This window comes from Oryctolagus cuniculus, chromosome 5 (genome assembly GCF_964237555.1).
Source record: "Oryctolagus cuniculus chromosome 5, mOryCun1.1, whole genome shotgun sequence".
Taxonomy (NCBI): domain Eukaryota; kingdom Metazoa; phylum Chordata; class Mammalia; order Lagomorpha; family Leporidae; genus Oryctolagus; species Oryctolagus cuniculus.
In genome coordinates this window covers 147458539-147478352 of record NC_091436.1, presented here as the reverse complement: position 1 = coordinate 147478352, position 19814 = coordinate 147458539, and the positions used below count along the sequence as shown (strand labels likewise).

Sequence of the window (19814 nt, the reverse complement as noted above, 5' to 3'; positions counted from 1 at the left end):
GGCAGTGGATGATGGTTCCAGTACTTGGGCCCCCATTACTTATGTGGAAGGCCTAGATTTCCTGGCTCCTGACTTTAGCCTGGTGTGGCTCTGGCTGTTGCAGTTATCTGGGAAGTGAGCCAGAAGGTAGAAAATCTCTTTCTTTGTCTTTCTCTTTGTGTCGTTGTGCTTTTCAGATCAATCAGTCAACAATCAAGTGATCTTTAAAAAATTCACAGAAGAGGGTATATAACGAGAGGTCAGTCTCCCTCCTGTGCACAAGCCTCCTGGTTTCCTAGGTGGCCAGATACCCTCCTTTCAGAGATCATCTGTACCTACTTGCACCTAGCGTTTTGGTTTATAATGTTTATTTCTTTATTTTTACTTATTTGAAAGGCAGAGAGATAAAGTCAGAGACAGTAGAGAGAGAGAGATTTTCCATCTACTAGCTCTCTCCCAAAAGACCCACAGCAGCTGGAGCTTGGCCAAGCTGAACCAGGAGCCTGGAACTCCATTCAGATTTCCAATACAGGTGGCAGGGGCCCGAGAACCTGGGCCATCACCTGCTGCCTCCCAGGATGCACATTAGCAGGAAGTGGGAATTGCAAGTGGAGCTGGGACTTGGACCTAGGCTCTCTGATGAGGGATATGGGTGCCCCAGGTAATGCTGGCCCCCAGAATCTCATTGTCTGTTTTCTAATACAAGTGCTGGTGCACAGGGATTCCACTTCTTGCTTTTTTCTTTTACTTAATGGTGTCTATATCTGCACATAAACAGCTCTAGTGACAGTTGCCTTTTCTGAAATCTCTGTTTCTGCTCCTCTGTGTCCCTCGGCATGGGCGCATGGTGCTGGTGTTGGAGGTTGAGAGGATGGGGCGGGCTGTGTCTGCTTCCTCTGCTCTCATTGCCCAGGAACCATGGGGAGCCCAGGGAGCCAGTCACCGCATGCCAACGGGGGAGGGCAGTGAGCTCAGGGGAGTGGGGTACTTGGGGTTTGTCTCCAGTGTCCCCTTGGATGGAGAGACAATAGAACTTCTTTGTCCTCTGGGAGGGATGTGGAGGTGTTTGACCTCTCTCTTCTGGAAGATAATTGCCTTGGCCTTCAGACAAAAGAGTTGACTTACCTGCAGGTTATTTTACAAAGGAAAGCCAATCAGCTTTGTAGACCAGAATTATGTTCTTTCAGAACATACACCAGTTGTGGAGGGGAAGACAACAGGAGAGTGTTCTTTTTCCCTCGTGTGGGGCCTCGAATGGAGTTTACAAATGGGTGCAGTGGAGGTCATCCTGTGTCAAGTTACATTCAGTCTTAGTGAGTTAGCTTTTGCCATGGTTTACAGTGAACTTCCCTAAGCTGCTCAGCTATGCTGGCACTTTTTTTTTCTTTTATGCTTTGACGCATTCAGAGTGTCTTTAGTTGTTTCTTGATCTCATTGCCAGTTTGTTATCTCAGAGTGGAGGAAGGGCAACTTGACACTGCAAACTAAGGAAGAACCATTTCATCAAGATAAGGGTGGGGCCTGGTCTCACAGTCCTAACAGATGATGCATTGGGGCTGTGTGTCTCTGCCAGGGACATTTGATGGCAGGTGGTAGGCTGTAAAACAATTTAGAAATTGACTGCTTATCACTTTTTATGAGCAGTGAAAACCCATCCCGTGTGTCCTTGGCAGCCTCCAAACATGTGTTAGCATAATAGGCCTCTGGGTTTGCTTGCTTCTTGTTGTAGTTTCTAGAACTGGGGAAGCTAGAAAAGAAGAAGGAAAATGGTAGCAAAGATAACAGTGAAGCCCAAGATTGCTGCATAAAAGGAAATCAACTTCAGTAGTAAGTGAGTTGACTCAGAAGGGCAGAAGCCACAGGATCATGGAGCAGCTGTCAGTGGAGACTGAAGCAGCTCACACCTCTCTTTCCTGAAGACAGCCTTGGTGCCTGACCCGGCCTCTTTGCTTCTGTTCTTGTGTAATGAACCCTCTGTAGCTCAGTGAAAGTACCAAGGTGCTTTGAGGAAGTGGCTTGCAGATCTTAAGGAGATTGCTCTTTGTGTTGTAATAGATTGATCATAGTCCTAAGTGATTAAAAAGAAAACACACCTAGAATCTTGCAACGTTTTTTATGAAACAGAACATTGTAAAGATAGGAGGAACAGTTTTCAAATACACCTCACCCAGTTTGCCCCAAAGTTAGCATCTTAATATTACCATGCTATGCTTGTTAAAATGGGGGTGGGGTAGGGGTGGGGGAACCAATATAAGCATCTAACTATTAAATAAACTTCAGACTTTTTGGATTTTATCAATTTTTCCATAAATGTCCCCTTTGTATTCTAGGATCCCGTACCATAATTCCCCTATTCCAAGTGTGCAAATTGAAAAATTTTAAGTGTATTTCCAAGGTTGTGCAATCATTGTCACAATCTAATTTTAGAACATTTTCGTCTCCTATGAAAGTAACCCCAGTCTCATTAGTCTCCATTTATTCCCAGATTTGACCTACCCCACACCCTGCCCCTCACCATATCCTGCCACTCTTTCCTTTGGCCCTGGTAACCATTAATCTACTTGTTCTATACGAAGACATTTCAAAAAGTTCATGGAAAATGGAATTAAAAGATACATTTATTTTGGTGTGAAAAATTTTGAAACCCATACATATGTGGGTTCTTTAAAAAGTTTATGGAAAATGCACATTATGAAAAAATTATGCCTGGATTTCAAGATTTTTTGCGCCAAAATAAGCTTACCTTTTAATTCTGTTTTCCATGAACCCTTGTATATATAACATTACCTATTGTGGACATCCCATTAAAACAGAATCATACACTCTGTGGTTTTTGTGATGGGCTTCTTTCATTTCCAAGGAGTTTTGGTGATTTTTGGTTATTTATGTCCTAATCTACTTCACCATGGATGTATTTTGAGGCTTGGGTTTGAGGGAAAGTCTTTTAGAGAGAATTTAGGTCACTTCTGCTGGGCACCCGGAAGTGCTCCCAGTCCAGGCCCACTTTCACTGCATTTCCCGCTGTTTATTCTCCTTGACTATGCAGGATGCTATGGTTTGGGTCCAGTCTGAGTATCTGCCAGGGCTTCACATACTGAAATTTAACCTCCACTGTGACATGGGGAGAGGGTGTAACTGAATTTACCAATGACGTTTACTCACTCTGGGAAGTGAGTAAAAGAGAAGGTCATTAAGGTGGAGCCCCCAGGTTGGAATGCTGATGGCTCCTTAAGGGGAGAGGAATGCACAGTCCATACACTCCCTGTCCCTCCTTGGGATGCCTCGTGTGCCTTGGGACCCTGTCACCAAGAGCACCGGCTCCAGATGAAGTTCCTCCACCGTGCACCTCTAAAACCTTAAGCCGAAATAAACCTTTCTTCTTTATAAAGTTAGCCTGGCTCAGATATTTTGTTACAGTAAGAAAACCAGCATGTGTGGATTTAGACCCTCAAGCTCTCATTCTCATGGAGTCTTTGTAGTTTTTGTCTCTCTGCCCAGAGCCAAGCCCCACATAAGCACACATCTGCCATCTCTCTCTGATGGGGATCTTTTCTCCTCCTGAAGAGTCTCCTTCAGAGGTATATGAGGGGTTCTGACTTCGAGATATGCCTTAAATTTGTGAGGAGCCTGCATTTGGTCTCCCATCTCTTCTTTCTAGAACTTTCCCTCCAAGTTCTAGACTACCTGGATGGACACACATCCCAGGGCAAAAGCATCCCTGGGGTTGCTTGCTTCTCTGGTCTTGCAGCTCTGGCTTCCGAGGAATTCTCTTGCTTTCATAATGGTTCAGCTTTACCTGAAAATGATCAGCATGTCGGTATGAGCTCTGGTTTACCTTAATATAGATACAGGTGGTTACACATGAAAGTGTTTAAAAATATATGTGTATTCCTGAGTTACCACTTTTTTAAAAAAGATTTATTTATTAATTTGAAATTCAGAGTTACACACAGAGAGAAGGAGAGGCAGAGAGAAAGAGAGAGGTCTTCCATTTGCTGGCTCACTCCCCAATAGGCCGAAAGGGCCTGAGCTGAGCCGATTTGAAGCCAGGAGCCAGGGGCTTCTTCCCTGTCTCCCACGTGGGTACAGGGGCCCAAGCACTTGGGCCACCTTCTGCTGCTTTCCCAGGCCATAGCAGAGAGTTGGATCGGAAGTGGAGCAGCCAAATCTCAAACGGGCGCCTATATGGGATGCCTCCACTGCAGGCGGCAGCTTTAACCACTATGCCAGAGCGCTGGCCCCGAGTTACCACTTTTCCTTCACACTCATTCCCTTGCTCTGTCACCTGAGTTTCACAGGAAATGACACTCCATTAGCAACAGGCACATCTAAACCTAGATCTTGGTTTCTAATTCCATTTTCCAGTAAGAGGACCCAGGGCTGTATCTACAGAAATGACTGATTCTAGGACAAGGCTGTGACATACATAAGGTGAGCCTGGAGCATTTTATATTTCCAGAAAGTTTTGGAAGTACTCAAACAAAAATAAAGCTCATGTCATGTGGACATGGGAGCCAACTGAAACTCCTTCTGGGGACCAGTGCTGGAACAACTGGAACAACAGAAGCAACCAAGAAGTATTAGATTATAGAAGTGTAGATTAGGGCCGGCGCCGCGGCTCAATAGGCTAATCCTCCGCCTGCGGCACCGGCACACCGGGTTCTAGTCCCGGTTGGGGCGCCGGATTCTGTCCCGGTTGCCCCTCTTCCAGGCCAGCTCTCTGCTGTGGCCCGGGAGTGCAGTGGAGGATGGCCCAAGTGCTTGGGCCCTGCACCCACATGGGAGACCAGGAGAAGCACCTGGCTCCGAGCTTCAGAGCACGCCGGCCACGGCGGCCATTGGAGGGTGAACCAACAGCAAAAGGAAGACCTTTCTCTCTGTCTCTCTCACTGTCCACTCTACCTGTCAAAAAATAAATAAAAAAATAAAAAAAAGAAGTATATCTTAGATTAAGAAGTGTAGATCTTTAATAGATTATAGAAGTTTAGTTATAACTCAAACTATAGATAAATATTCATGCATTCATGCCCATGTAAGTGACTGATTCTTGAACTAAATAAATGAATGGAGGAAATAGACAAATCTCCCTAAAGAAGAATTGCAAATAATGTTGTAGATTCTTCACTCTTAAGGAGATGGAGCATGACTCTCCTTCAATGTAGGCTGTGCATAGCAGTGCCTTTCCAGAGAGTATGGTGAAGGGAGGATAGGTATACAGGGGGAGAAGACTGGCAGATACTCCCCAGCCATGTGACCAAGGATAGCATCAACAGTGACAATCACATTGGTGGCACGTCACCCCTACCATGCAGTGAAGTATTGCTCTACCTCTGTGATCTTCCCCCCAGAAACCCATAACCCTAACCCCTGTCTCATGAGAAAAATATCAGACACACCAACTGAGAGTTTCTACAAAATACCCACCAATTCCTTTCAAAATTATCAAGCTCAAACAACAGTATATTATATATTTTAGTATAGCTAAAAGAGGATTTCGAGTGTCCTTACAACAAAGAAGTGATAAATGCTTGAGGTAATAGATATGATAATTACACAAATCTCTAACCCATAAGTGTATACAATAATTATATTAATTAAAAATAAGAACTTTAAAAGACATTTAAAAATAGTGTACTGATGTTACTTTCTTGGTTTGGATGATTGCTCCAAGACTATGTGAGTATTAGATATTAATGTTAAAGGAAGTTGGGTAAGAGTATAATAGGAATTCTATGCTATTTTTGCAGCTTTATGGAAAATTAAAATTATTTCAAAATAAAAGTTTTCAAAACTTTTTCTGAAGGAAACCATAAGAAAATATTCTTTTCCGTGGAATGTGTGTGATTTAAACATACTGCTGTTCTCAGTGTGCAACTTAATGTGTAGTAAACTTAATACAAAGGGGAAATAAAAACTTTCAAGGTTGTCAAAAACAGAGGAAGCCTGAAACACTAGGAGATGTGACAAGTAGTGTGGCTTCCAGGAAAGGACAGGGAGATCAGGTGAAACTAAAGGAAATCCGAATAAACTGTGGATTTGGGTTAATGATGTCAGAGGATGAAGTCAGAACAATGTAGTTTAAAGACCTTAAGTGGCATTATTTTCTATTCTGGAATGGGGCAAGACTTCATTCTATAAAGTAGAGTAGGTGTTCCAATGAGATGAACAGAGGTTGGTTTTATAGACAGAAGAGCCGAAGACCAGAAACCAGAACAGAAAGCAGGTTGGCCACTTCAAAGCCACTTTCCTGGTAAGGTAAGGGGGACAGTACAGTAGGAAAATACTCATTGGTTGACATCTGCCTAATTCATGTGACTTCATCTGCATCAGGAATGAAACTAGCCTGGCCTGTTTGGAAAATGTGGCTGTTCTCTCACTAGGCCTGATTTCTCAGAAAGGAGATTCAACAGGTGAAGGGCAAGACTTTAGCATGAGTGATTCCATTTTGATTTTTAATCTGGTGCTATAAATTTGATTTACCAATCATCATGTATGAGCATTAGTTCACCAACTGTGATAAGTAGGCCACATCACATACCCAAAAACCAGTCATTGGGTATAAGGAATCTCTTGGTACTATTGTCCTGCATTTTCTGTAAATATAAAACTATTCTTTATGTGTGTATGTGTATGTGTGCTTTTTTTTTTAAAGACTGATTTTATTTAATTGAAAGAGTGATGGAGAGAGGCCAAGACAGAGAGAGATAGAGATCCTTCATCTGTTGGTTCACTTCCCAAATGCCTTCAACTGTTGTGGCTTGACAAACCCAAAGCCAGGAGCCTGAAACTTCCATCAGGGTTTTCTATGTGAGTAGCAAGGGCCCAGTTCTTGTGCCATCTTCTGCTGCTTTCCCAGGCACGTTAGCAGGAAGCTGGATTGGAAGTGGGGCAGCTGGGACTCAAGGGGCAGCTGGGACTCAAACCTGTGTTCTGATATGGGATGCTGGCTTGCATGTGGCAACTTAACCTGCTGTACCACAATGCTGGCCCCCAGTCTTAGAAACTATTCTAAAAAGGAAAGTTTATTTAAAAATGGATGTTTTTAATGTTTAATCTCAAATTGCTTGTTGTGCTGTTTCTGTGAACATCAAGCATACCATATTGTTAGAAATGTGAGTTGGGATGCATCTTTGGCAGAGAATTTTCTAGTCTGATTAATGGAAAGTTAACATGTGGTTCCACTGATGTATGTCTGAGCTTAGATTTGCTTTATGGCTTAAAGTTAGCTTTATGTAATTCTTGTGTGCATCCATAGTCACTTTTAGCCAAGATGTAAAGGACTTTTTGCTCATCTTGAGTTTCCATGTTTTTCATGAATGCATAGCTGTCTAATAAGAGAAGTATTTTTCTTCTCTTACGACATCAAACAAACAAGCCACACGCAGAAGAAACTGTTCATGCATTTCTCTTGCTCACTGAGACAGTCCCTCATTAACTTTCAACCTTGGAGATGCAGTTCTGCCTTTCAGAATGCTAACTGCCTGTCCGTCTGTTCTTATTACAGACCCTTCCAAAATGCATATTGTTTGTGCAGCAAGCATCCCTGCTAAATTTTCTCCCAAGAAATTAGGGGGTACCAACTGAATCTGAGCAGACAAAACTTCAGACACAGGGTGCGTAACTGACAGCTAGATTTCCTCCTGCATTCTGTCCCAGAACTCACCTTGATAGTGGGAAGAACTGATGAGTTGGGCTGCAGGCCTGGAGCCAGTCAGTATTTATTAGTATGACCTTGGATGGGCTCTTGGAACATTCTGAGTCTGATTCCTTTTCTGTAGAATGAGCTAGTAATCTAACATTAAGGGGTGTTTTGAATGTCAGATGCATCGGTGACCCATGGGAAAGGTTTTAGTGAGTGATTCCATTAGCATAGAGACAGTGTTTTCTATATTTCCCCCTTGTCAGCCCCAGCACATATTTGAAGTAAATAGGGAAAATACTTGGCTGTTCTTGCACTAAAGAAATACACCTTTCCTGTCTTGTTGGCATTAACTTTCCATAGTCTACATTCCACTTAAACGTCTTGGATTTCAATATGTCCTTGAGATGACCTTAATGAATGGACAGAAGGGCTGGGCAGGGAGGTGACTGTAGGTGGTGTTTGGAGGGGATGTTTGATTTTTGTTGTATCTGGAAGAAAAAAGACTCAATGTAGGGGGCTGGTGTCGTGGTATAATGGATAATGCTAGCACTTACAACTCTGGCATCTCATATGGGCGCCTGCTTTTGTTCTGATTGTTATACTTCTGATCCAGCTCCCTGCTAATACACTTTGGAAAGCAGCAGAGGATGGCCCCTGCACCCATGTGGGAGACCTGGATGAAGCTCCTGGCTCCTGGCTTCAGCCTGGCCCAGCCCTGGCCATTGCTGCCATTTGGGGAGTGAATCAGCAGATGGAAGATCTCTCTCTCTTTCTCTCTTTCTCTCCTTCTCTTTGTGTAACTCTGTCTTTCAAGTAAATAAATAATTTTTTAAAGACTCAACTTGGGGAATAATAAAAGGATGAGAGGTTCTTCAAGGTAGAAAAAGTGGGGCTAAGAAGGCAGTAAGTAAACATATGGGTGACAGATGGGAAGAGATTGTTTTTTGATTGCAGTGAAACTGGAGAGTGGAAATCTAATCTGAAGTGAAGTGAGATTAGTGTGCCCAGAATATATGCAAAGATCTCACAAAGGAATGGATTTTTTATCAGACAAACATTACTTCTTATCACTGAAATGCTAGAGTTGTTCATTTGGGTGTGTTCATAGCCACAAGGTAGCTTTGCGTGTGGGAATTCAAAAAAAAAAAAAAAATCAGTTGCCTTATAAAACAGCCACCGAGCCACATTTTTACTTATTTTCCAACCTGTTGGCCTTATAAAAGATGTAACTTCCTCTCTCTCTTACAGTGAAAATGAAACTATAGCTTCCTTCCTGAAAAAGTGTGGACTTAGGTATCCTTATTTATTCTACTGAATAGAGGTATTTCTACCTTCAAATTCTGGTCATAGTGTGAATAGAGATGCAAAGAAGACTTTTCAGTTTGTTTCCTGTATTGACTATATTGTGCTAAATACTCTACATGGGTCATTGCATCTGAGCATATAACAAGCCAATAACGTTCTCCCCAGAAAACCCCAGAGGGTGAGTGACTTATCTGTGTAAGATCCCATGGCTGGTCAGCAGTAGAGCCAGAAATTGCACCCAAGCAATGTAGGTTGCAAACCTGGACACAGATCTACTCTTGTATATCATGCCAAAGGGTATTCAGTGCAGAGAATATTTGGGTACATCTGAGAATGAAGCAGATTAGTAAGCAGTTTTGTGACTATCTGTCTGACTTGCTGTTGTGGTGTGAACTGACCCAGGGGACTTGTTTTGCTGTCTTACTGTACTGGGTGATACTATGGCAGGATAGGTGACCATTGCAGTCTTCTGTGCAGGTCAAATCATTTCAAATTCTTCCAGGTGTTTTGTGGCCAGAAGCTGCGCATCAGCCTTCAGGGGGGACATGGGCACACTGGGACAGTGAGCAGAATGTGTGTGATTTGGACCTGTTTCACATATAGAGACATTGTTGGAGCGAGAAGGGATATTTAATTAATTAATCTACTTAATATTTATTTTATTTGAAAGGCAGAGTTACAGAGAGGCAGAGGCAGAGAGAGAGAGACAGAGAGAGAGAGAGAGAGAGAGAGAGAGAGAGAGAGGTCTTGCATCCGCTGGTTCACTCCCCAGGTGGCCGCAATGGCTGGAGCTGCGCCGATATGAAGCCAGGAGGCAATAGCTTCTTCCAGGTCTCCCACGCGGGTGCAGGGGCCCAGGGACTTGGGTCATCTTCTGTTGCTTTCCCAGGCCATAGCAGAGAGTTGGATTGGAAGTGGAGCAGCTGGGTTTTGAACCCGGCACCCATATGGGATTCTGGCACTGTAGGAGGTGGCTTTACCTGCTACACCACAGCGCCGACCCTTAAGGGATAGTTAATTTAAAGATGATAAGCCTTAAATTGATAGATATGCTTTAATAACAGTTTTCATATGTATTTAATTTTGATTTATTTGAAATGCAGAGAGATAGAATATCTTCCATCCTCTAGTTCATTCCCCAAATGCCTATAGTAGCCAAGGGTGGGCCAGGCCAACACCAGGACTTGGATCTCAATCCAGGTCTCCCAAGGTGGTAGCAGGGAATCAAGTGCTTGGGCCATCGTCTACTGCCTGCCTGCCCTGGTTTTCAGATATTTGAAGAGAATAATTATGCTGTATCTTCAGCAGAATTAAGCCCCAGAAATGGAAACTTTTGGGAGGTGGGTTTCAGCCCACCCTTAGAGTTCCTTATTGATGAGGGTGGGAGCTGCTGAGTCCCCCATCCCTGTGGTCCATTCCAGGCAGTGTGGTGATGATTGCCACTGTCACAACTGCCCTTCTCCTTCCTGACACCCCCACCTACCTACCTGGGTCGTGCTCCTCATCCCTTTGCCAGTCTGCAGTGCTCCTGTTTTAGTGTTAGTTGACAGAAAAGTCAGTGGTTTGAAGAGCAGCCTTTTTTTTTTTAATGGTTTATGTATTTGAAAAGCAGAGTTACAGAGAGGCAGAGGCAGAGAGAGTGTTGGCGGGGGAGGGAGAGAGAGAGAGGTGTTCTGTCTGCTGGTTCATTCTCCAAATTACTGCAATGGCTGGAGCTGCACTGATCCAAAGCCAGGAGCCAGGAGCTTTCTCTGGGTCTCCCCTGTGGGGGTGCACGGGCCCAAGGACTGGGGCCATCCTCTATTTTTTTTGCAGGCCATAGCAGAGAACTGAATGAGAAGCAGAGAAGTAGGGACTGAACCGGTGCCCATATGGGATGCCGGCACTGCAGGTTGCAGCTTTTGCCACTATGCCACAGCGCTGGCTCCAAGGAGAAACCTTTTTTAATGCGTAGTCAAAGGTAGGAAGGTAGAGGAAAGCTAGAAAGCAGTAGAGGAATAGTTAGATTGAATCAGTGTGTATTCAGGCTATGCATCTATACTTAAGTGTTGGACTAAATCAGGTTAGATATAAAAGAATTGAGTAACAATAACAAGTCGTAGAAGAGTATGTAGTGGCCAGTGCTGTAGCATATCCCATACAGGTGCTGTTTTGTGTCCTGGCAGCTCCACTTCTGATCTAGCTCTCTGCTATGGCCTGGGAAAGCAGGGAAAGATGGCCCAAGTCCCCGTTGGGCCCTGCACCCACATGGGAGATCCTGATTCCTGGGTTTGGATCAGTGCAGCTCTGGCCATTGCAGTCATTTGGGGAGTGAACCGCGGATGGAAGGCCTCTCTCTCTCTCTCTCTCTCTCTCTGCCTCTGCCTCTCTGTAGCTTGCTTTCTTTCCTTCCTTCCTTCCTTCTTTCCTTCCTTCCTTCTTTCTTTTTTTGACAGGCAGAGTTAGACAGTGAGAGAGAGAGAGAGAGAGAGAGAGAAAGGTCTTCATTCCGTTGGTTCACCCCCCAAATGGCCGCTACGGCTGGCGCGCTGCGCTGATCCGAAGCCAGGATCCAGGTGCTTCCTCCTGGTCTCCCATGCGGGTGCAGGGCCCAAGCACTCCTCCACTGCCTTCCCGGGCCACAGCAGAGAGCTGGACTGGAAGAGGAGCAACTGGGACAGAATCTGGCATCCCAACCGGGACTAGAACCCGGGGTGCCAGCGCCACAGGCGGAGGATTAGCCTAGTGAGCCATGGCACCTGCCACTCTGCCTTTCAAATAAATAATTTTTTTTTTTAAAAAGTGTGTACATGTTGATCCCATATCTCATTAACATTAAAAAATTATCTATATATCTATCTAGTTCTGGAATGAAGGTCACCAGAGTGTAGACAGAGGTCTCAGTGACCTTGATCCTCAATCACCAGATTACTGGGGAGGGAAGGAGACTTTTACTTTTTAATTTTTTTAAATTTATTTAAAAAATAAATGGATGAATCTGGAGGACATTATGCTGAGTTAAATAAGGCAGGCACAGAAAAACAAATATTTTATAATCTCACTCTTATGTGGAATCTAAAAAAGTTGATTTCATGCAAGTGGAGAGTATTTGGCAGTTACCAGAGGCCGGGAGAGTGGAGGTAATTAGGCAGTTAAGGATCAAAGTGTACAAAGTTTCAGTTAGGAAAAATAGGGTAAGAGATGTATAATACAACATGCTGACAATAATTAATAGCAATTCATTGTCATTTTCTAAAAAAATTGCCTTTAATTTTTATTTACTTTGAAAGATGCACACACAGACACACACAGAGAAAGAGAGAGAGAGAATATGGCAGGCAGGCAGGCAGGCAGGAAGGTAGGTAGAGGTCTCCCACTTCCTGGGTCACTCTTCAAATGGCCCTAAAGACTGGGCCAAGCTGGAGTCAGGAGGCTGGAACTCAATCCTGGTCTCCCATGTGTGTGGCAGGGACCCAAAGACTTGATCCATCACGTGCTGCCTCCCAGGGTTTGCATTAGCAGGAAGCTGGATCTGAAGCAGAGCTAGGACTCCAACCAAGGGAGTATGATACGGGATGAGGGTGTCCCAAGTGGCCTTTTAACTGCTGTGCCAAAGGCCCACCCCTGCATTCTGGGAAATTACTAGGAGAGTATATTTTAAGTATTCTCACTGCAAGTCAGTGGTAAGTATATGAGGTAATACATGTGTTAATTAGTTCCATTTTGCCATTCCACAGTGTATAAATATTTCAGAACTACATATTGTATACAGTTAATATATAGCTTTGGTCAATTAAAATTTTAAAAAATAAAAATAGAAGTGATTTGCTTTAAACCAATAGACTATAGAGTTTGCCTTAATTTCATTGATGTGAGAAGAAAGTTCATAGAGCACCAACTGAATAAAATAAAAGAACTTTGAGATCCAAATGAATGAGGCAGTGGTGCACACTATCAGGTGATTATTTTTAGGGCTATAAAGTTATAAAGGCAGTAGGGTTGCAGAAAATGTATAAGAAAAGAGAGGAGACAGGTTTGTTACAAACCTGGACTCCCGGGTGGGATGTGGGTGGGAGTATTATGGACAGGAGCCGGGGACTGGAAGTGGAGGTTGACTGAGGAGGTGGAATAATGATTTTGTTTGAGAGCAGAAAATGAAAACAGAAATGTCTACCACCGTGGAGATAGAAGGATCCAGGAGAGAGATTGCACTCACTGAGGTAGGGGACGAACCAGGACCATCTTAGACTCCTGGGAACTCACCTTGGAGGAGGCCTGGGGGAGAGAGTGGGAGTCTGCAGGGCCCTCGAGGGAGGAAGAAGTCTGGAGTTTTCTCAGAAAAAGTCGTTGAGAAGGCGGGTTTAGAAAGAGGGCACACTGCAGAGTGTGTGGGAGGGAGGGATGGAGGGGGGAAGTGATGCCTGTGTAGACTACTCCCAAGGGGGGAGAGTGGCCTTGAAGACAAGGCACAGGGACCATGGCAGGAGGGGCCAGGGGATGTGTTTGTCTTCATGAAAATGGAAGGGAGTTGTCCATATTGGAAGACAGAAGTGAAGAAGTCACAGTCGTGGGTGGAGAGGACCAGGGACCCAGAACGTGCGGAGGCACAAGGAGAAGTTCCCCGCTCTGGAGCGCGGAGAGCGGGCTTGGCTTGCCTCAGGGTGGACATTGGGTGCCCCTGCTCACAGCCCTGGCTTTGGTTTTCCTTTCAGCTGAAGGTTGCCTGGCTGAAAATGTGGACATGAATTTATCTGTATTTATTTTGCAGAAAGAGCTGAGTGTGTAGGAGTGATCCAGTGGTGGAATGGGGCTCCAAGTGCCCTGTACAAGGCATCCTAAGGAGGCTTAAAGTGTCCGTGGCTTACAACGCCACTTCCTAAACAGCAGTGCATCCGCACAGCATCACTGGGCAGCTTTGAAACACATGCATTCCTGGGCGCTGTCCCTCTCTGAGTCAGGATTTGCTAAGAGGTCCCAGTCTCAGGGAATCCAGAGATGGCCTCTGCCCGTCAGTAACTGCCTAGTGTTGAGCTGAGGCTCTTCAGCAGGAAGCCTGGTTTTGTAGTGCATACACACTCCAGGTCCCGAGCGAAGGACTGTCTGAGCAGGCCGTCCTTTGAGGATTGGCTCTAAATTTTCACGCACTTGGGAATCTCACGTCTCTCCCCGTGATCAGGCAACTTGCTGTTTTCAAGGCTGAGAAAGCCTTTGTGTGTGGGAGGCGTGTGTGGTTTATTTTCTTAGCTTACTGCTGCTTGTTGCCACAAAGGCCCTGATGCTCCTCTGAGTGCCTGCTGACCTTTCTTGCTAGGTGCTTTTCCGGATCTCAGGGTTGCCTCTAACGCGCCCTCGAATGTTTCAGTTTTGCTTTTAAGCAGGTTAGAAAACTTGTGCTGTGTTAGCGTCTCCCTTTCTTGATCAGCAGGCGTTCTTTTTCTACTTCTTCCTCTTCATCGATCCAGGCATGGTACGGCTTAGGGACAAGACTCTCTTCTCCTCCCTCTCTTGTTTGTAGGAAGTAGAGATTGCTGAACCGCTTTCGGTTTTGTAAATAGTTTTGCATTTGTAAAATAGAAATTTGAAGCTGTGTTCAGAGGGGAAGTAGGAAGAAGAAAGTTACTCCATGAAGTCCCAGCAGAGACTTGCCCTGGTGTAAGCTGTCCATTTAGAGGCTTGTCCTATTAGATTTCTGTCACTACAAGGAAATACCCCAGGCAGCTAATTTATAAGGAGAAATGTTTGTTAAGCTTACAGTTCTAGGGGTTCACAGTCTGAGATAATGCAGTTGGTTTGGGTTGGGCCTCTGGTGGTGGTATTCTTGCTGGACTCCCAAGGTTGCTTGGAGCAATCATATGTCAAAAGATAGGGAACACGTATGTCTGTCTGTCTCTGTCCATCTCCTTATAGGATTCAGTCCTGTCAGCTCGATGGGCCTCCCAAAAGCCCCATCTGTTAGCACCATAACTGGATTAATTTTCCATCCTCTTAGTACCTTTAATATAAAACTTTGGGTACCAAGCCCTTGTATTTTGAGGGAACAAATATTCAAACCATAGCACTTGGGCTAGCTGTGTTGTATGTGTTTTGTTATGGCATTTTAAAGAATTACCCTAAGGATAACCTTGTTCTTACCCTCATCTTGCAGGTAAGAAGAGCTAGACTCTTAGAGTTTAGATCATTTGCCCGAGGGCACCAGGCCATCTCATCACAGAACTGGTTGTCTGACATCAGAGGCCCCGTTCCCAACCACTGAGCTCAGCCCTTCAGAATTAGTAAAACATGGCCACGTTAAGAAGACTGGGCAGGCCGGTGCCGCGGCTCACTAGGCTAATCCTCCGCCTTGCGGCGCTGGCACACCGGGTTCTAGTCCCGGTCGGGGCGCCGGATTCTGTCCCGGTTGCCCCTCTTCCAGGCCAGCTCTCTGCTGTGGCCAGGGAGTGCAGTGGAGGATGGCCCAAGTGTTTGGGCCCTGCACCCCATGGGAGACCAGGAGAAGTACCTGGCTCCTGCCATCGGATCAGCGTGGTGCGCCGGCCACAGCGTGTCGGCCGCGGCGGCCATTGGAGGGTGAACCAATGGCAAAGGAAGACCTTTCTCTCAGTCTCTCTCTCACTGTCCACTCTGCCTGTCAAAAAAAAAAAAAAAAAAAAAAAAAAAAAAAAAAAAGACTGGGCATCTGAAGTAGGTGATTGCCAACAGAGGTGTCATCCACTGGTATCTCAACCCTCCAGGCAGTTCAGGAATTCTCTCTGTGGGAGGACTTCATATTCATATCTGAATGAGCAAGTTGTAGTCAGAGATGTTTGGGAGGAATCCACATAGAAGGTTATTTTTATCCCAAAGATGTTTAAATTTGCAATAAATGCTTCCAGCCAACTTGCTGAATAGTTTTATAACAATCGACAGGCTGCGGATTTTGCTGAACACTCAGCAGGTCCCAATGCCAATGGCTCATGTTTTCTTTGCTTTCTGTATCAGAGGATGGAACCTGTGACATTGACCATGGGACTGACCCAAGGCTCTTTGGTTTTTCTTCTGAATTTCTGGTTCGTTTACTTCCTTTTAGACATTGATGTTTCCTTTCTCATGTGGGTCTCTTAGGTCCCAGAGCCAGATACAGTTTTTAGCCCTTTTCTTGTGCCTTGGGTAGAATATTCCTGTTTGTGTTACTGCTTCAAAGGTTCACCCAGGGTTCTGCCTCATGTGAGCTTTCCAGATTGAGAGACTCAGTTGCCAGCCAGGGACAAGCTTGCCTGGGAAGCTCGCTTCAGGGCAGCAAGTTCTTCCTCTCACACAGCATCAAACTCACTTCTCTTTCTGTTTCTTCTCACTCAGGAGTACAGGAAGGGTTAGGAAGCCAAGGGCTTGGGCATACAGAGCAGAGGGAGAGGACAAGGGCAGTGGGTGTGTCAGGTGCATGGTGGAAGATGGCATCCCCAGTGGTTGAAGGCATGGCCTCCTCATTCTTTGTCTTCATTTGTCATACACAGGCCAGATTCTTTTCTGTTTGTTTGTTTTTCCAGCACAATGCAGCCCTCTCACCCCCGTTTTCTTCCTCCCAGAGTCAGATGGAATTGGTGTTAACTACCTAGGAGGCCTTGTGTGAGCTACTAAACATCCCCAAGTTTCAGTGTTTTTACCTGTTAAATGGAGATAATAATACCTGCTTCACAAGTATGTTAAGAAAATGGAGTGAGGGGCCAGCGCCTGCAGCACTGGCATCCCATATGGGCGCTGGTTCAAGACGTGGCCAGTCCAGCTCCCTGGTGGCCTGGGAAAGCAGCAGAGGATGGCCTGGTGCTTGGACCCCTGCACCCACGTGGAGACCCTGATGGAGTTCCTGGCTCCTGGCTTACTCCTGGCCCAGCCCAGTGTGGATGGAGAACCTCTCTCTCAGTCTTTCTCTGTCTCTAACTCTGCATTTCAAATAGATAAAATACATCTTTGGAGAAAAAAGAGGAAAATGGAGTAGAAAAATATGGGGCCAGCACCATGGCTCAATAGACTAATCCTCTGCCTTGCGGCACGACACAGGGTTCTAGTCCCGGTTGGGGTGCCGGATTCTGTCCCGGTTGCCCCTCTTCCAGGCCAGCTCTCTGCTGTGGCCCGGGAGTGCAGTGGAGGATGGCCCAAGTCCTTGGGCCCTGCACCCACATGGGAGACCAGGAGAATCACCTGGCTCCTGGCTTCGGTTCAGTGCGATGCGCCGGCCGCAGCGCACCAGCCGCAGTGGCCATTGGAGGGTGAACCAACGGCAAAGGAAGACCTTTCTCTCTGTCTCTCTCTCTCACTTTCCACTCTGCCTGTCAAAAAAAAAAATATGGAAAATGCTTGGATTCTGGCATATAAAATCCATTTTCATTGGCATCTGTTGGTCACTGCTGTGGACGCTAGACTTACTGTGGTACTCAGGGTTTCTCCAGAGAAGCAGAACTGATAATATGTATATGTATCTCCCCATAGGAGTCTGCTGTGGTCCCTGTTCCACGATCCCCAGTCGATGTCTGAGATCATAGATAGTACTGGACCATATATATACTGTTTTTTCCTATGCATTCCTACCCACAATAAAGTTTAATTTATGAATTAGACACAGTAAGAGATTAATAACAATATGTAAAATAGAGCAATTATAACCGTATACTCTGATAAATGTTATGTGGATGAGGTCTCTGTCTCAGCATATCTTAATGTACTGCACTCAATCTTGTTTTTGTTGACTATGGAAAGTGAAACTGCAGAAAGGGGGGATTATGGTAGGTATATATGTATTTATATACATGGAGAGAGAGCACTAGAGGGACTCAGGCAAAGACAGAGAGGCTGATTTATCTTAAGAGATTGGCTTACATGATTTTAGAGGCCTGGCAAAGATCTGCAGGGGAGACTCGCAGGCTGGAGACGCAGAGAAGAGACATGTTTAAGTCCAAAGGCATTTGATTCTTCCAGGGAAAATCTTTTTTTTAAATTATTATTAAGGCCTTTAAATGATTGGATGAGTCATGCCTCCAAGGGCTGGGACCTTATCCTCAACCTTGGCTTAGTGACCCCAGTCCTTTCCCTGTGGTCATTGTGCATGCCTGCTTGTCTGCCATTGTGGCTTTCCAACATGCTCTACACTGCAGTGTCACTGACGATTGTCCGTCTACCTTCTGTGACATGCCATCACCTAGGCATCATCTCCTCCTCCTCCTGTGTCTCCCACCCCATACTACAAAGAGTACCAGGGCTTCTGAGCAAGCTGTGTACTGGGATGGTTCCCTGTGCACTCTCTGCTCTTGGGTGGACCTGATGCAGGTCCTTGCCTCTTCCTGCCATCTGGCTAGGAATTATTGGCCAGAGATCCCACAGATTTCTAAGATACTGTTTTAACAAACAGAACAAAACAAAAAATACTAGTGATAGCCTTTTGGACACAATGTTGCTGACAGTAATGCTTTAATGGAGTCACAACTGTTCAGGATCCTGCCCTTAGCCATGCTAGTCAGTCTGATTTTTGTTGGTTGACTTAGACTTAATGGGGCTAAGGTTCAAACAGAATGCCATGTATCCATTTCCTGTGACTAATACAACCGATATGCAGTACAAAACACTGATGTCGGATAGTCACTGCATTTATGGCCCCTAGGGAACACGTTCCCAGAAACTTCAAAGTGTAATCAGAAGCAAAGGGAATTGGCTGGGTGGGCATCGTGGTCATGGGAACTGAGCCACGCTGGTCAGGTGGACTCAGGTGCCTCATTGGCAGTACCTGGCTCTCCACGTGGTACCTGTTCACCTGCAGGCTTCTGGACCTCATGTGGTCTTTGTCGGCTTTTTTTTTTTTAAGTGGAATTCCCTTGAAGACCTGTCTTTCCATGAATACATTCACCTTTCCAGGTAGGTCATCCTGTGGATTATGTTGCAGTTTATTTTAGTTATAGCCCAGCTTTGAGGACGGGGCAGCCTGCCAGGTTGCTTGACTGAGAGGGTAACAGAGGGAAGCAGAGGACAAGGAGTGTTCTCTTTGGCTGCCATCCAGCCTCTCTGTAGAGGAGTGGGAGATGAGGGGACTCTCAAGATTGAAAAGCCCTGTGTATTCCCTGGGTCTTTTTTATAAGTGCAATGCCAGCCCTTCCCTTTGTGTTTTCTGAAATCTTCTCAACAAATGAAAATGCCTTCATCATTTTCCAGAGTTGTAGGTATTATTGGTTTTAGGGGTTCCATTTTCACCCCACTTTGATGAGCTGGGAATCAGTGGAGAAACACACACAGGTCTTGGCTGGGTTTGCAGATGTCAGCTTTGATGTGGGGCATGCTGATTTGCTGAAGTAGGAGCTCTGCAACCTGAATTGAGGTGATCCCTCCCCATGGCAGTGGAGCCACCAAACAGTGCTTTGGAGTGGGTGACTCACGGTAGGGTGAGAGGCATGAGAGACTGCACAGCCCCTGTGGGCAGGCAGCAGGACAGAGGGTCAGAAAGCAGACCCTCAATGCACTGCTCCCTTCCCCAGAGAATGGGTCTCCCCATTGTCAGGGCAGACTGTGTGAGAAGGGAGACGGGAGAAGGTTTCTTCCCTATGTTCTAGAAACTAGATATCCTTGATTATGTATGGATCCAGTAGGAAGGGTTGACAACCTGCCGGATGTTGCTGTGGTCTGAGTGTTTGAGTCTCTCCAGAATTCATCTGTTGAACCCTGTCCCCAGTGCAATCGCATTAAGAAGTGGGGCTTTGGGAGGTGATAAGGCCCTGAGGACTGTGTCCTTATAAATGGGATTTGGATTCTTATGTAACAGTCCTCTGGGAGCCTGCTTGCCCTTCTGCCGTGGGAGGTCATACAGAAGGTGCCCTCTCTAGACGCCAGATCTACTGGCACCTGGATCTTGGATTTCTCAGCTTCCAGAACTATGAGCAATGCATTTCTGTGG

The 19814-nt window shown here is 45.5% G+C and overlaps 1 protein-coding gene across 7 annotated transcripts in view; it reads left to right on the top strand.

Annotated features, from left to right (window-relative positions):
• The window catches only part of MBOAT1 (membrane bound O-acyltransferase domain containing 1), a 273642-nt gene that overhangs the window by 13976 nt on the left and 239852 nt on the right, over positions 1-19814 (top strand). Inside the window, exon 1 of one of the 7 annotated variants that reach the window (XM_070074326.1) lies at positions 18766-18784. The exons of the other annotated variants lie outside the window; for them this stretch is intronic. The gene's annotated coding sequence lies outside the window, so the exon portion shown is untranslated. Of the gene's footprint in view, positions 1-18765; positions 18785-19814 lie in introns of those variants that run through there. 7 annotated transcript variants of the gene reach the window in all.